Here is a 15,985-nt window from a genome sequence, read left to right as displayed (position 1 = left end):
CAGGATGCACTGCTGGTGCGTGAGGGTGGCAGAGCAGCACCAGAGCAAGTAGCTGATGGAGGCAACATCCTGCAACAAAGGAGGTGCAGAAGGACTTATGCTGCCAATCGAGCCTAAAGGCAGAGAATGAAATCCCTTCAAATGTCAGAGACACAGTGCAGGAGGAGACTCAGGCTCCCCAGAGCCACAGTGACCCCTCTCTATGAGATGCTGGCAGTGGAGATAGCTCCTAACTGTGTGGGTGGTCACCCAATGCCAGTGGCCGTGATGGTGACTGCTGCACTGAATTTCTTTGCCACTGGATCCTTTCAGGCTGCATGTGGAGACCTCAGTGGCATTACACAGCCCGCTGCACACCACTGCATTAAGGACTTTACAGTTACAATGTTCCGAAGGGCAGGTCAGTACGTGGCATTTTCAATGGACCACCACTGTCCACTTGAAAGAGGCAGAGGCTTTGCTGCGATCGCAGGTTTCCCCAGGGTCCAGGCAGCAATACACTGCACTCAGATCACCATAAAGGCTCCAATAGGCCAGCCCTACATTCATTATCAGGAAGGGCTATCGCTCCCTAAATACCCAGTTAGTCTGTGGCTACATCAAAGAATTATGCAGGTAGGCGCTAGGTACCCGACAGCAGTCACAACTCATACATTCTATGTAACTCATAGGTGCCAGGCGTGTTCAATGGACCTGATGCCCTGGATGGTTGGCTTCTGGGTGACGAGGGTTACCCTTTGAAGAGATGGCTCATGCCACCAGTGAGGGCCCCTAGAGCAGACATGGAAAGGAGCTATAACAACAGCCACGGAACCACCAGGGCCATCATTGAGCAGACAATTGAGCTGCTAAAGATGAGGTTCCGATGCCTGGATAGATCAGGAGGAGCATTGCAGTATGCAGCACCCAGAGTGTCGCTGTTGGTCCTTGTGTGCTGACCCCTGCCTAACCTCACCATTCAGAGAGGGAAGGCCCTGGAGGAAAAAGAGGCGCGAGATTAGTGGGCATTCCTCTGATGAGGAAGGTGAAAAGGAGGTGAGGGAACACCATGACAGAGAAGTACAAGGGTCTGCATGCATGTAAGTGCATGGATGGCCATGACACAAGGGAGGCCTTGATAAGACAGAGGTTCCAAAAGGCCAGGAATTCTTGGCCTCAGTGATGTGTGTACTGCCTGTGTCTCAACATCATTCCACCCAGGCTGTGAGCTCACTGAGAACATCCTGTCCGTACACTCATCTTCTCGGTTCCTTCGGCATTGTATCCTGACCAACGTTCAGTACTGACAATTCAGGAATCTTTTCCCAATAAAATCCTAAAGCACTTACAGATAAACTGAGGGATCTGTATGAGGGATAGTAAATTGAAGGTTTATTAACATACTGGCTATGGCACATCTAATGATCATGTCTACAAAATGCACCCATGTGACCTGCTTTGTGACTAGTGTGGAGTTTTCTTAATTCTTTTTCATGTGCTCTGGCACAGTGCTCCCTCCTCACTTGCTGCTGCGCTGGAAAGAAGCTGCTGATCTGCCTGTCCCCTTGCCCTGGATGACTTTGGTGGGCGTCTTCTCTGCGGCTGAGGCCTTGAAGGTCCCACCACATTAGAAGACTCCTGCTGAGTCACAGGAGGAACTTCTGTCACCATAGCAACTGAGGAGTACTGTGCCAATGGTGGAGGGGTGGAGGAGAGGCTGGCCCCATCAGAGTGCCCTGAGAGGTGCTCCCAGATGGCAGTAGCTGTTGCTCATCCTTTGCCACGTGGATCGAGAGGTCCTCCTGCCTTCTCGTGAGGTCCCAGGAACTGGCTCAGTGTCCAGCTCCCAGTACCCCCTGAACTCGGAGCCAGGGCAATGGTGTACAGGTCAGAGCACATACCCACAATTGCGTTTGCAATCTGCTGCGTGTGCCCCTCCAGGACAATCGCCAGTCTGTCCATGGAGGAAGTTTAGTGCTCTGAAGAGTGGGTAATTGCAGTACACATGGCCTGGACAGACACCTCCACAGTCCGAGCCAGAGCTCACAACTCCTCTGGTATATCCGCCAAATCTCCACACACCTCGTGCTGGACACCCAGCATCTGCCACCTAACTCCAGATGCTCATCATCCAACTCGGACTCAGTCTCTGGATCACCCTGGATACTCTTCTGACTGCCCGAAGCCTGCTCCACCACACTCTCTGGCAGCTGCTCGTGCGAATGTGACGTGCCCTCATCAGGTTCTGCTTGCCCATGTCCCGATGTGTAACCCCTGCCGAGGTGCCAGTTTCTGCACTGGTGCTTGGTACAAGGAGAGGTTCTGACGCTGCACCCATCGAGGCGCCCACATCCTCCTCGGAGGCTACTGTCACTCCCTCAGGGCTGGCGGGGTCAGCAGAAGAAGGTTCACCTGCGCAGGACACACAGAAGAAAGGGTGTAAATTGGCTTTTCAGAGGCTTCGTGGGGTGAGCAAGGTCACAATGTTCAACACCATTGGCAACATGTGGATTGTGGGATATGACACCGAGCAACCATTAAACCACACTTGTAGAAAACACACAAGGTTTCGACCAGGAAGCTTCCCGACTTTGAATGCATAAACCACACATGCACTATTCATGTAAGCATGCCAGGCCTCAGTCATTCTCTCCCTAGCCCTCTCCCGGCTCCGTGTCCCAGATCTGGATAAAGACCCTCGCAATCTCACCAGCCCCAGGCCTTCCTCCAATTTTGCCTCTGCCAATAGAGCGTCTCCATTCCATGGAGGACAGCAGCAGAATCTCCTCCTCCTGCGGTGTGAGATTTGCCAGCTCGGGCACGCCACCTCCAGTCCTGATTCTGTCCCAGGAATTGTGGTCCTGCTTCTCCTGGTCAAGGTGTCAGGTTGCAATGACGATTACTCTCGGCAGCTTAATTTCAGCACATGTCCAAGCTCAGAGAGGAATGCATACACTGCACAATGGTTGGCAGCCAATACACTGTGTACCTTCCTCAAGTCTAAGGCTTTCCCCCACTTACCTGGAACCACATCAACACCTCCAGAGAGGCATCAGGCCACGAGCAGTGACAGTGGTGAATAATGCTGCCTTGGACCTCAGCGTACTCACAAGCTCCAGTATTTTTGAGTCTTCCCTGTCACTTCCTTGCACATTAATACATAGAGTGAGGACTTACTCACCTTTGAGGAACTCAGGATGTCATTCAGCCTCTCCCTGATTGTCTCCAGTTTCGAGACATGACCCTCACGCTGCTGACCTCCGCGGTCACCTCCGTCCGGGCAGCTCAGGTGATTGATGGAGATCTCGTCTCCTGGTCAGCTGGCATGAGGAGCTCACGTCTGGTGGACACAGCCTGGAGGAGGGTGCGGAGGGAGTCATAATCAAAACGTGGGGTGGTTCTGGCCCTTCTTCCCTGCCTTTCCCCTCACTCCCTTGTCTCGGCCATCTAGAGAGGAAAACATGCTGGAACTAAGCAGCTGCTCCATTGTCGGATATTAACATTCTGTGGATGATCAGGTTCAATGCCATCTGTGTTCACTGGCAAAAACACTTAACTCAAAGCCTCTGCGGAATTTAACACGTTTTTCAGAGTAATAAAACTTACCCCAAACAATGCCTGATAATCTTTCAGAAAAAAAACACTTCCTTATGAATTTGAACTTTACAGAATCCATAGACCACTTCATCAACAGATACAGAGAAAAGGGCATGCACTGTAATTCTTCAAATACTGAGCTAGCAGACAGAATTGTTGAGTTGGTGATTGCATCCACTCCCATGGAAGCATTCCAGAAAGATCTGCTGGACAAGTCTAACACATATAGCATCAAAGAACCACTCAAGGATGGATATAAGAATGAAACGATACTCACAGGTCGATGAAGTTTATAGGTCCTAAGTACAATTATTGACACACTCACTAGCACACCCAAACATAACAAGCCATGTGGAAGGTGCAGCCTTCTGCATGCACCAAGGAAATTCCCGGCTTCCCAGCAATTCTGCAAGGCATGTGTCGGAAAGGGCCATTGGCAGCGACAAGTACACTAGAGCAAAGGCTGATGCAGCTACAAAGAGCTGTGCACTAATCCAGACAGACTGTATACAATGGGTACCTTCAAGTAATAAGTATGACCATCCAGAATCCCATCAGAAACATATACATGAAGTGACAAACCAAACCATGATGAGTGTGTGCACAACGAGACAAAGAACGGGGAATTTATGATTTACACCGTAAATCTCGTGGAAAATATCGATGCCGTCACTCACTCACACAAAGACATAAATCAGATGAGAAGACTTGCAAGAGAGACAACCTATTGGCGAGATATGAACAATGACATTGAAATCATCATCAAGAAGTGCGAGGCATGTCAAGAGCCTATGCCAAGTCAGCACAAAGAACTATTGATTCCGCATGACGTTCCTACCTGTCCTTGGTCCAAAATCACATCCAACCTCTTTCATGTCCATGCCACTGACTTCATCATCATCGTTGATTACTTTACCCAGTGCCCCATTATTCGACAATTGCACAATATGTCAAGCACAACTTTCATGCACACTCTAAGTGATACTTTCAGTTTATTTGATATGCTTAGAGAGGTCATTATTGATAACAGTCCTCAATTTATTGGCAAGCCATTTTAGGATATGTGTGAGAAGTGGAATGTCGATAACACTACTTCTTCTCCTCGTTACCCTAGATCTAAAGGCCTAGCTGAATGAATGATTTGCATGGTGACATCCCTAATTCTCAAGTATAGACAGACCAAGCAAGACCTACACATTGCAAAGTTAAATCTGAGAGCAACACCTTTAAGTGCAACTCTTCCATCACCAGCAAAGCTCATATTTGGCAGACCAGTGCGTACCAATCTACTGACTCTTAACCATTCTACTCTCTCAGAAACTAGAGAGCAACTTGTAAAACTGCGAGAGAAGATGACCAACATGTACGACAAAAATTCAGGTACAGAATTGCCAAGTTTAGAATTAGGACAACAAGTTCTGATCCAGGATCCCACAGAATGTACATGGCAACCAGCTGAGGTGACAAGAATTTTCTCAGAACCAAGGTCCCTATGAAATCATTACATACAAAGATACAATAGTGAGGCATAACTGAGGACAAATCAGATCCAGTCCAGCTCCTCAGTCAACCGTAAAGTCTTATTGCATCTCGGACAAGTTCCTGAATAAAACCAGGAGGAGCTTCCAGGAATGACAATCCCACATATCACTGTGAGCAATTAAAAAAACCTCCACACAAGGTTACTGTTACAATATGGTGCCAGCTGTGGTGTCTCAACGATGAGATCTTGAGACTTGTATATTTAAACATGAACCATTTATTGTTAACCTTTAACTATTTACAGATCCCAGGTTACTGTCTTGCATGGTGCTGCTACCTCCATGCATGCTGGTTCCAGTGTTTTCTCTCTAGACTGTTCTCTCAGTCTATCACCATGTGATTCTATACATCATGCCATGGGCAATGCTATTCTCCAGTGCCTTGCTCTGCTGGGCACATTTACATTATAGTGGCATGCAGGCACATACAACATCATACAACATTTCCCTTTCTTCTCCAAAGAAAACTTTCCTCCCTTCCAATGGGGTATAACAATACAATCTTTATTCACTATCCCTGCTCAGTAACTCAACTCTCTAACTTTATAAGTTCAGATGATCTTGAGGCTTGATAGTTCTTCCGCATCTTGGCCTGTCATGTTTGGAGGAATGGTAGTAGTACTGTGTGTTTATGGTACTTGGCTAACTCCATTTGATTCACTTTTTATTCTTCTTTGAGTTGCATTTCTCTTTATTAACAACCCACCTGCTTTTTTTGGACACTGGGTTTGTCCCATTCCTTCCAAGCGGAATGTGCACCCCATTCATTCCTAGAGTGGACTCGAATTTTCTTTTTCCATGGTGTCCATCATGTTCTAGCTGGACATATACATTTCGCAAATGGAACCTTTATTTCCACTTGTTTCACAATCTCAGCCAAACACTTGTTTGCTGTTTTATTTTGAAACTGTTTTGCAAACTTATGAATCCTTTCACACATTTCAGCTTTTTCTTCTTCTAGTGCCCGTGGTTCAGTGTCAAATTTACATTTTCTGATCTTATTTCTGTCTTTTCTTTCTCTGTCTGCAGCATACCTTTGTCCTTGTCCTTCATTTTGGTTTCACTGTTGGTCAGGTCTGTCTCCGGTGAAGTTTTAACTTGTTTCAGTTCTGTAATTGTGCTACTCATGACTTTATTATCCACTCGCAGCTTGAAAAGTTCTATGGCTTTTCCTTTCAATGCTGCTTTATTTTCGTTCCACTGCTTCTGCAGCTCTTCAGTCTGTTTCTTGTAGCTTTCAGTTTCCTCCTGGACTATGGAACATTGCCGAGTCTTCTCGGCCAACTGGTTCTTCAGTTTCTTCAGAGTGACGTTGAATTCATTTTTCTTCTCTTTGTAATTTTCCAGAGGAATAAACTTTAACCTGAGGGATTTTTGTAACATGTGAAGGTCTTGCAACAGATTTTCCTTTCTTTTGTGAAACTCACTTGTTTCATCTTGAGCTTTCCTATAATTCAGTCGAGTCTCTTTGAGTTTCTTCTGTTGTGCTTCATTCTGCTGTTCAAGACAGTCTTCATTTCTTCATGTTGCTGAATGGTTACTTATCCCTTTGCATTTGATCTTACAGGACAATCAGTTGTTCCTCCGACTGTTTATTTTCTTGTTGACCTCTTGCCAACTCATTCTAGGCTTCAGTGCCAGTGATAGTTCCAATGCAGCTTTTTCTAAAGTAATATTCAATGTCCTTTTTAGCTCCACATGTTTTTCCGAGGCAACAAATTAGGCCTAATTTTCCATGCCCGCTGGCAGCGGGTGTGATAGGTGGTGTGTGCAGACAAAATGGAGTGATCAGCTTCATGATGGTGGGAAGGCAAGTTGCAATCATCTGCTCAGCCCGCCGACAGTGGGCCGCGTTTCCCACTAACGGTTATTGGGGAGCTCATTGTAATACATCGGTATAGCAGTAAAAGGCCATCCCGCCAGACTCTTGCACACCCATTGGATCATCCATCCATGTTGGTGGGAAAGCACGATGACGTGTTTCACAACAGCACACAGGCGACGTGCACTTGGCGGCCTTCACTTTGGGTGAACTGGAGGTGAGTGAATAGCATCGTTCTGCAGAGCTCGCCAGGGTCGCCTGTTGATTGACAGGCTTCAGGGGCACTGGGGATCTGGGTTGGAGGGCCGGGGTGAAGTGCTGCCCTGCCATGGAGGTGATTTTTGTCTGGGGGATGTGTCTGGGGACAACTGCTGCCCAGACTGCGAGTCCACGACTACTTTATTGGACCGCGGAGCAGTTGGACTACACGCGTTGTACAATCTCCTCGCTAATGCTGCCCATGTAGAGTCACTGCTGGAAGTGCTCACAGCCCCTTTCAACCTCAGCATCCTGGTTAGGAGCAGTCTCCCCCACGTCGCAGGCTGACAGGGCAGCCATGCAGCGCGCTCATCTCTGTACATCCGAGAGGTGACCAGCACTCTTCGGGATGAGTTAAGGGGCACACAGGGCCAGGAAAGATGCTAAGTACACCCATGCTAACCACGTCTCTCTCTCCTTCATGCTGCAGGAGAATGACATCAGGAGTATGGATCCTGGTGACCTAGCTGCATGCCTGATGACCTACAGAGAGCAGAGAAGACTGAGGAGAGAGTGACTGTGGCTCCTGGCCTCACAAAGGCAGGAGCAACAACCTCACGAAGGAGGGGCTGCTGGGGCTCCCGCACACACTGCCCAAGAGCGACAGCGAACCGTGGCTGGTCGGTGCCTAGCGACATCGAGGGTCTATAGACGCTCTCTGTCCTTCCAGCAAATGACCGAGAAACAATGTCGCTGACGATTGCGCATGTCTAGGACCTGCTCGCTCACATCTGCCACTTACTGCAGGACTTGGCGCCAAGGGGACATGGAGGGCATCCACTGCCAGTGACTGTGAAAGTGCCCACAGCGTTCAATTTCAACGCCAGTGGCTCCTTTCAAGGCTCCACAGGTGATCTCTGTGGGATTTCACAATCCGCCACCCACAAATGCAACCATGAGGTCATGGATGCCACCTTCACGAGGGCACACAACTTTGTGCATTTCGCCCGGGACCGAGACAGCTAGGATGCAAGAGCAATTGGATTCGCCCTGATCTCAGGTTTCCCACAATCGATTGCACCCATGTGGCTCTCAGGTCTTCATCGCTACACTCGGTGGACTTCATCAACTGCAAGGGCTTCCACTCACTGAACGTGCAGCTGGTATGCGACCACCAGAAATGCATCCTGCAGGTGTGCGCACGGTTTCCAGGGAGTGTGCACGATGCCTACACCTTCAGTCGGTCACAGATCCCTGCAGTCTTCCACAGAAGCCGCAGGGTTGTCGCCTCTGGGACAAGGGCTACCTGCAGAGAATGTGGCTGATGACACCCGTGTGGTGGCCTCAGACTTCAGCAGAGCGAAGGTATAATGAGGCTCAGGCTGCAACTCGCAACTTGGTGGAGCAAACCATCGGGATGCTGAAAGTGAGGTTCTGGTGCCTGGGCCGGTCTGATGGAGGCCTGCAATACAGTCCACAGAGGGTGTCACGCATCATCGTCGTCTGCTGCGCCCTTTATAGCCTGGTGCTGCAACGGGAGAGAGGAGCTGGCTGAGGAGGAGATGAAGGAACTGCACATCTCCTCTGATGAGGAGGACACCGACGGGATGAGGTTGAGGAGGTCCTCGGAGGCGACAACGACGAGGATGAGGCCCTCGCACTGGCCAGGCAATGCAGGTGCACTCGGGAGGCCCTCATGGTTGCCAGATTTGTGGAGGATGATGATGACATGCAGGGAGGAGACCCCATAGATCCTCACATTATATCTGTGTACCCTTGACTCCAGTCTGACTTATGGCAGCATGAATACCCTCTGTGAGAATGCTCCTGTCATGGAGGCGCAATGAGGACCTTAATAGTTGCTCGATTCCAGGAGAATGATGACGACATGACGACACTCCATAGATCTTCACATAGCCTCTGAGAATGTCTGACTTCTGTCTGGCCAAGGGCAGCTCCCTTGCGCTCTGTGATCAGGGTCATATCATGGAGGCGCAGCCATGAAACTTTAGAAGCATCTGAGGCTTTGTCCGCCTTCAGCACCTGACACTTTCAGGAGAACAGCGTCACTGGTCACAGATGCTGAAGAGATGGGCCCAGTCCCATCTTAAAGGTGCTGAGAGCACACAGGGAGAATGAGAGAACTCTGTGGTGCCTGCCCACTACATTCTGGCAGCAATGACCAGCACTGCCGAGATACAGGCATCAGTAATGTGACCAGGGAGTGTGAGGCTGGACCATCACTTTGGTCTGAAGGCTGCACAGAGCACAGGGAAGAGGCCCTGGACTGAGACACCTGCCTTTATCTTGTGCAGAAAGGTTTCACATCTGAGTGACAAGAACACTGCTCATCAGAACAAGGAGCCATAGGCAGGGAGACATACTTGAAAGTTTATTGACAATAGTGAACAGTTTGCACAAGTGATTAACACCCGTGTCCAGGCTGTGCAATTAATTCTCCTTAACTTTCCTAACTCTGCCCCTATGTCTTGGTGTTCCCTGGACAGCCACAGCGGGGGTGGAGACAGCCTGCTGACTGTGATGCCCTGTCTGTGATGACTTTGGTGGGCGTCCTCTGGAGGGCCGAGACCTGGGGGGCCCCGACCTGCTTTTGAGGTCTTGCTGTGTGGCAGTGGCACCCTCCTCAGCCTGTGGAACTGGAGCTGCTGAGGTCACTGGAAGAGGGGAGTCGGAATGGCCGAACACTCTCAGAGTCACCTGGATGGATGGGCCTGAAGTGTGCACCTGCTGATCCTCCTCCCTATGGGTGCCTGGGGCCCCTGGCTGACTCCTTGCGGAGCAGGGGAAGCTGGAGTGAGATCAAACTGCACAGCACTCCTCTTGCGTACATACTGTTGGAGGCGAACGATGGCATCAGCGATGGAGTTGAGGCCACACAGCAGCACAGGAACGAAGTCCTGGACCAAGGTCTCCATTGCAGCCGCCATTCTACCAGTGTTGACCTTGGTGTGTTGGCATGCCGGCGCTATCACCTCAGACTGAAGGTGGATGGACTCCTCCATCATGCCTTGCAATCTGAGGAGTGCATCGGACATCCCTTCCTGATGTTCCCGAGCTTGCCTTTGCAGCTCCAGCAACTGTGACATGACCGAGTTCAGAGGCTCCTCACCTGACTTGGACTCAGCAACGTTCTGGCCTCCAGCAGTCCTCCGAGTGTTGGACACCTGGGAAGTCACTGCCTCCCCCCAACTATGGATCAGACAGTGAGATGTGCTCACCAGATTGTGATCCCGGGGCTACTCTAAAGCTAGGTCCACCGAGGTGCGTGTCTCTGCGCTGGTGGAGGGCATGGGCGAGCGCTGTGATGGGATTTCAGGAGGATGCCTCCAGATTCATCTCCAGAGGTTTCTTTGGGGCTTGATTAGAGGCCGTGGGTCATGGAATCTGTCGGCTGTTTCCCAGATGTGACTGTGAAAGCAAGGGGAGATAATTAGTGTATGGCAGTGGCCTGTGAAAGAGGTCACATCACTCACAGCATAGTTGTCTGATGGATGTTGCACTGCCGGACCGTCACTTGGTAGAGCAGCGCCGACCTCACCATCAGCACAGGAACAGTCAAGATCCTCACCGGCCAGCTGGATGGCTCTGTTTTCAAAAGGACCCTGATTTTGGGCATTCCTTCACCAGTCTGCGACCTCGCCCTCTTGTTTTGTCCCAGATTGTCGTGCATGGGTAGAGATAGAGAGAGTGTAAGCAGGATGCCTTCCAGGCCAGATGATAAGTATGCCTGACCTGTGTGAGTGGTGAATGGTCTGATGGACAGGATGAGGACAATGAAGGTGTGTGCAAGAGAGTGAATATTGATGTCCCTTGATCTGGCAGCAAGTGAGATCCCTGGGATGTGTGATGGGTTTGTGAGTGTGTGAGTTGACAGTGATGAGAAGAGGGACTTACCCTGGCAGAACAGAGGAGATCATTCGTCCTCTTGCGTCACTGGGTGGCTGTCCTCTTCTGAAGAGCATTGGCACTGACCACTGCTGCCATCGCCTCCCAAGCTGGATTGGTCATGTTGCCACCCATCCTGCAGCCAGAGCGGGGGTAAAGGACATCCCAGTGGGCCTCCACGGCATCCAGCAGTCGCTTGAGGGACCCATCATTGAGGCGGGGGTGGGGGGTTTGGTCTTTTTTCCTTTGCTGGTCAATTCTCCCGGGCAGCGGTGGTGAGCTGGAAGCAATGAGCGCTGTGCTTGTGGCTGGACGTTAAACATGGTGCCTAGTGTGATGTGGCGGTGGGGTAATGGCTGGTGGGCAAATGAAAGCCCACCCACCATGGAAACGGTGTCCTGGGAATGCATAAATAATGAGGTGGGTTTGAGACGACATGGCATGAAAACCTGCCATCGCAGCCAACGGGTAAAATCTCGTTTTACCCGCCCGCTACTGGGAAAATTCAGCCCATTAATTCTTCAAGGAGTCTTTCAGGGTTGTAACTTCTTTGAGTGCCCTTTCCTGCCTGCTGTTTCCTGGCTGTACATCTGGTTGAGTTTTCTCAACTCCTGCTTTGATTTGCCAACTGTGGAATTGAGGTTGTTATTTTCTCCTGATACCTTTGTGTTGTCTCTGAAATGTGTTTGTTCAGACCTCGAACAGCTTTGTTCATTTGAAGGCTATAGTTTATTGTGTATTTTCAGAGGTATATACTCAGTTTGAATCTTGCACATCAAATCTTCCTGTTCAGCTCTGATGCAAATATTTCTCAGTAGAACAGCTTCATTTACTTTTTGCATCATTTGCTCCTTTTGAGTTACCTCAGATAGCTTTCCTTCATTCATAGCCATCTGCTCACTTTGCACTGCCATCTTTCACCCTCTCTCTGCGGTCTTTTATTGCCCTCCATTTGGGGTTTTTTTATTGCCCTCACTACTTTATTCGGAGTTGCCCTCTTTCTGGGGTCTCTTGTTGCTGTCCTTTTCTCCCTGGGGTCTTCTGTTGCTCTTGGCATTTAATTGGGGGTGTGCTCGGTCTTCTTCTAGGGTCTGTGCTCTCCACAGCTTGGAGTTTACAATATCTATAAAAACCATTTAATACCTCACCAAATGTTGTTGAGTATTGATCTATACATTGGTTGTGAAATACTTTACCAGCAGATGAACCAAAGATGAGTAGAACCTTATCAACTTGTACTTCTTCTGACTGCTTATTTAATCTTGTACTTCTCCTGTACACTAAAAATTGTCTTCTCCAAGACTCCCATTCTTTGGTCTGGTTTAGCCCTTTCCATAGCAGAAGTGCTTCTGGCTCTTCTAATTTTCCATCCATGGCTCTTTTCCTTTGTATAGTTACTGCTTTAAATTTCAGTACCCCTTTAAGACGTGCATGCAGTAACCATGTTTTACACTCAGGCTGTAGCTGCTAGGATACAGTTGGCTTTCTGTCTTTTTTTCCAATCTTGTTGCTGGGGAGATTTTTGGCTCAATTTTTTACAAAAACTTTGTTGGTGTTGTATTTTGCAAAAACATATCAATGCAGGTACAGAGTGTTTCAACTTTTGGTATTGTTCAGTATAGTACTGGTCTGGAAGCCTGAATTTGCTCTCCTCATTTTCAAATGAGGGTGTTTGAAGCTATTTCCTTTCAGTTTATTGTGGTTTTAAAACTAAGATTTCAGCATGTTGTTCTGCGCAAGAATACAGGGACCTGACTGAAAAGTGTTCCCTTTCTCTTAAACTCTAAAGGCGTTTCCTTTTTTTATTTACTGTGCTGTGCGGGTTTCTCTCTATTACTTTAAAATCTGCAGGGTCTGCTTAAACTTTTGACTCTGCCAGTGAATTTAACAATAAAAAAAAAACTTTTTTTCACTTGCAGCTCTTGTTCAGCTGCACTCTGGATGCTGAGCCCTTGGGGCCACTACCTATTCTATAATCTAAGTACAGCTTCATTTTTAAAATTTTTGCTCACCATCTCATAATCAGGTTCCTTAACTCTGCATCACTCAGGATCTTGCAATTTTTGTATTTTTGCTCACCCATCTCTATGATCTAACCAGGTTTTTTTTTTACTTTTTACTTTGCATCACCCAGCGGCCTTGCAATAAACTTCCACTCACTCTGGTGGACTCCTCATCATATTGGATTATGATACTATCTCTGATGTAATATCTTGCAGAAGCGACCACCGCTGCCAACCATATTGTACTATGCTGTTAGAGGTGATATTTCACTGCTGCCACCATGTTGCAATATGGTGTCAGACATGGTGTCTCAACAGTGAGATCTTGAGACTTGTATATTTAAACATGAACCATTTATTGTTAACCTTTAACTATTTACATATCCCAGGTTACTGTCTTGTATGGTGTTGTTACCTCCATGCAGGCTGGTTCCAGAGTTTTCTCCCTAGACTGTTCTCTCAGTCTATTACCATGTGACTCTATACATCATACTATTCTATGCTATTCTCTAGTCCCATATTAACCCTTGCTCTGCTGGGCACCTTTACATCACAATGGTATGCAGGCACATACAACATCATACAATAGTTACTCTCGCAAGATTTGGGCGTATCAGCAAATTATCTCTATGCTTTAGATTCAGCAGTCCAATACACTTATGTCATGGTAGCTAAAAGTGAACATGTATTTTAAATAGTTATACTTCATTGGAAGAGGGGAAAGTATATTTAAAAAGAAAGGGGAATGTTGTAATATATTTTTAAGGGATAGCAGCATGCCATGACTTTAAGTGAAATGTGTCATGTGATTCAGCCTCAGTTTCACTCCTCCTGGAGCAGAACACAGACACAACTCTGCAGCCCTGATGTCCTCAAGCTTTCTGTCCATGTCTATATCTTCACACGTGCCTGTTCTTAATAAATGAACCAACAACGTGTTTGTACAGTCCCTTGGTGCCTTTATATTGGTGCCTCATAGCACACACAACATGCCCACCAAAATGTGTCGCATTATTCAGCCATAGTTTCTTTCTTTATTTGTTCTATTACCATTCTCTTTGGCTTTAAACAACCCAATCTTTTGTCATCTAATCTCACCTGCGCTCCACCCTATCACAGACATTCCCTTTTTTTTCCAGCCTCCCCCCTTCCACTTGTTCAAAACCTATTACATCTCCAACCTTTCCCAGTCCTGCTGAAAGTTCATCAGTCTGAAACGTTAACTCTGTTTCTCTATCCACAGATGCTGCCTGACCTGCTGAGAATTTCCTGTTTTAATGTCAATTCTTTAATCTCTGTGTTATGCTAGACACAAGACATATTTAACTCCCATTATGCCTGCAGCTCTTTGCCAGAACAAACCAAAACTAATCTCACTGCCCACACTCTTACCTTAGCCATGTATTATCTTTTGCCTCAAATATTTACCAACTTTCCTGTCAATGGTCTCTACCAAAACTACTTCTTATGGCAAAGCATCCCATGTTCCAAAAACCTTTTGTATAAAGAAATTTATCTTTACTCTGTTTATACCAATTGGTGAAGCACCTTGTAACAGTGGCAGCAGTGTGTAACATCTTCAAGAAGCACTGCAGAAACTCACTAAGATTCCTTAAACAGCACCTTCCAAACCCACGACCACCACTATCTAGAAGGACAAGATACATGGGAACACCACCCCTGGAAGTTCCCCGTGAAGCCACACACCATCCTGACTTGGAAATATATCGCCTTTCCTTCACTGTCACTGGGTCAAAATCCTGGAACTCCCTTCCTAACAGCACTGTGGGTGTACCTACACCACATGGACTGCAGTGGTTCAAGAAGGCAGCTCACCAGCACCTTCTCAAGGACAATTAGGGATGGGCAATAAATACAGACCTAGCTAACGATGCCCACAACCGTAAATGAATAATAATAAAAATTAGTTTATGTAAAATTAATGATATAAACGCAAGCTGTTGTTGGTGTGCCTGTGACTTTTCATGAGCAAATTTTAACTATTAGACTTGGGTAGTCTTACACCAGCTCCATTGCCATGGTTAGTAGCAGTTTCCTCCTTCCTGCCTGGATCTTAGACAGCCTGGCATTGCCCAAAGTTCAGACCTCAGTGTGACTCATGGGCCCAGTGTTTGATTGCCCTGGTTGAACCCCTTGCAATGACTCATCTCTGGCAGAGTCAAGGGTCTGGTAAAGGGAAGAGAAAATTGGCATGAAGCAATCGCAATAGTTGTCATAGTCAAGATATTCTCACTGTTATCCAAAAGCTACAGTCACAAGGCACATCCCTGAAAAACACACAAAGAAGTAACTTGCTGAATCACTGACTGTCTCTAGGGTACAATGCCTCAAGGCCTGATTCTTCTAGGTGTTCTTCCAAATTGTTACGATCTCGGTCAGGAACAGTAATGTTCTTTAAAAAAAAAGGAACCTGAAATCCCAGTTAGTTACTAAAAGAATGAAGCTACAAGATTCCACGGTTTAAAACAGAAAAATTTTTGCTATATAAGAGTCAAACAAAGGAAACACTAAATACGACATTAGATAACCTTCTATACTCTAACTTCCAGAATCAACATCGGTTAAACATGAATTAATAGGCAAATTGCGGTTGATTATAAACTATAACTTACACATTAAATGACAGATACAACTTAGACAGATCTTACAGATTGGCTCAGCAATCCACACAGTTTACCATACAGTTTATAAGGCATCAAACCCATTCACAAATTTCTTCAAAACTGGAGTCCTCACAAAGAATTTCAGCTTCTCTCCTTCTAGGAGTCATTCTGATACCCATTCAAAAGCAGTGCACAGCCAACCTGAGTTCCACGGGCACGGTCGTCACCAAAAATCTGTAAAACCTCCTCACCTCAGTCTGGATGGTGTAGATTTTATCATCAAGTAACAGAAACAGCTTCAGCGACCTATTCTCA

Source organism: Cetorhinus maximus, chromosome 15, assembly GCF_964194155.1.
Source record: "Cetorhinus maximus chromosome 15, sCetMax3.hap1.1, whole genome shotgun sequence".
Lineage (NCBI taxonomy): Eukaryota > Metazoa > Chordata > Chondrichthyes > Lamniformes > Cetorhinidae > Cetorhinus > Cetorhinus maximus.
This window is presented reverse-complemented; position numbering follows the sequence as displayed.